This window comes from Propithecus coquereli, unplaced genomic scaffold (assembly GCF_000956105.1).
Source record: "Propithecus coquereli isolate 6110/MARCELLA unplaced genomic scaffold, Pcoq_1.0 Scaffold283, whole genome shotgun sequence".
Taxonomy (NCBI): Eukaryota; Metazoa; Chordata; class Mammalia; order Primates; family Indriidae; genus Propithecus; species Propithecus coquereli.
This window is the reverse complement of record NW_012148430.1, coordinates 1,954,228-1,955,965: the sequence shown is the minus strand read 5'-3', so window position 1 is coordinate 1,955,965 and position 1,738 is coordinate 1,954,228. Positions and strand designations below refer to the sequence as shown.

At 36.5% G+C, this 1,738-nt stretch overlaps 1 protein-coding gene across 1 annotated transcript in view; it reads right to left on the bottom strand.

Moving 5' to 3' along the window:
- VAPA (VAMP (vesicle-associated membrane protein)-associated protein A, 33kDa) overlaps window positions 1–1,738 on the bottom strand; it is a 94,037-nt gene that overhangs the window by 46,441 nt on the left and 45,858 nt on the right. The gene's annotated exons all lie outside the window — the stretch shown is intronic.

Genomic DNA, 1,738 nt, shown 5'->3' with positions numbered 1-1,738 from the left:
TGAATGCTGCCTGGTAGTTTTATATTAATGATACGTTAAATTTTTAAAGGCATAATAATGGTACTGTCATTAAAACTCTTTTATCCTTTTTTTAAAGTACTTTGAAAGATATATTGAAACAGAGATGAAACTATATGATATCTGGCATTTGCCTTAAATAGTATGTGAGATGGGAAATAATGGGATTTAGACATAATAAGATTAACCACAAACTGGTAATTGTTAAAGCTAGTCATAGGCTCATAGAGGTTCACTGTACTGCTATAAACTTTTCTAGGTAAAGTTTTCCAAAATAAAATGTTTTCTAAAAAATCACCTTTAGCAGATATTCCCTACAATTTAACATACTAATTCAATTAGTGAAAATTACATTCTGCAGCTACCTCATCAAGGCTCAGAATCAGATATTCTCTGGAGTACTGTGAAGTTACTGAATGGCCTTTATGTTACTAATAATACTTGCTCTGAAAAAGTTCCAGGCCCAAATTACTTCTGCTCATGTTCCATCCATAGTGTGGAACTCTGGGAACTCCATTCAGTAATCGTTCAAGCACTAAGGCAGATCCAAAACTGCTTTCTTGGATTACTATGGGCTATACCTACAGGGAGGCATACCTGCTATTCTCCTCCAAGAGGTGGTAAACGGCTAGGCTCAAGTGTAGCCATATCATTTCCATCAACTTCTGGTTTGGTTTTTAAAGCAGTGAGAACTGCTCTTAATCAGCAGTATCAAATCCCTAAGCTCCAACCCTTTTCAGACTATAACCTCAAAGAGTCTGATCTCCAGAGTATAACAGAATCCCAGATGAAAGACAGCCAGATCTGTTTATTAAATTATTGTAAAAAATAACATAAAACTCTAAGTGAGAAAATATCCAATTTAAAAAAAAAAAGTCAATCCAGACAATGTGCTGTTATGTTTTCTTGGTTCCAATAATAAGAGCTATGAATAAAGCTATTAGCTTCCTGACAGCCTAGGCAAAAGAGAAAGAAAACTCCAAATGGGAAGCATAAACATGCCATCTAATCCTCGCTTTACGATAAAAACATATGCATCACTATTTTTTGCTTTGGGCAAATACCTCAAAATGTCTTTAAAAAGGCACTTTTAAAATTCAGTAAATAATTTGGTCAACACCTAATTACCATTCAGGGACTTTTTCATTTCAGTTTATCCTGAAAGAGTAACACAATAACTGAGCCCATGTACTTAATCTACATGTTTACTTTTAAGACAGAGTCTTGCTTTTTCCCCAAAGCTAGAGAGCAGTGACATCATCATAGCTCGCTGCAACCTCAAACTCCTGGGCTCAAGCAATCCTCCTGCCTCAGCCTCCCAAGTGCTGGGACTACAGGTATGTGCCAGCACGCCTAGCTAATTCTTTAAAAATTTTTTGTACAGATGTGATCTCACTATGTTGCCAGGCTGGTCTTAAACTCATGGCCTCAAGGATCCATTTCAGCCTCCCAAAGTCCTGGAAGTACAGGTATGAGCCACCACACCTGGCCTTGTTTCCTTTTCAGTAGAGCAAATGGCCTCCAGATCAAGGTAAGAGTCACATCAGATTATAATCAAATTGCACCAAACAATTCTATTTATCCATATTATTGTATATATTAAGTCACACACACACAAAAATCTTATCTTTCAAATCCCTCCTATGAACCACAGAAAAAGATTCAAATTTGCAATCCATAAGGGGAAAAAGGAAAGTGACCACAACCCACTCTACACATT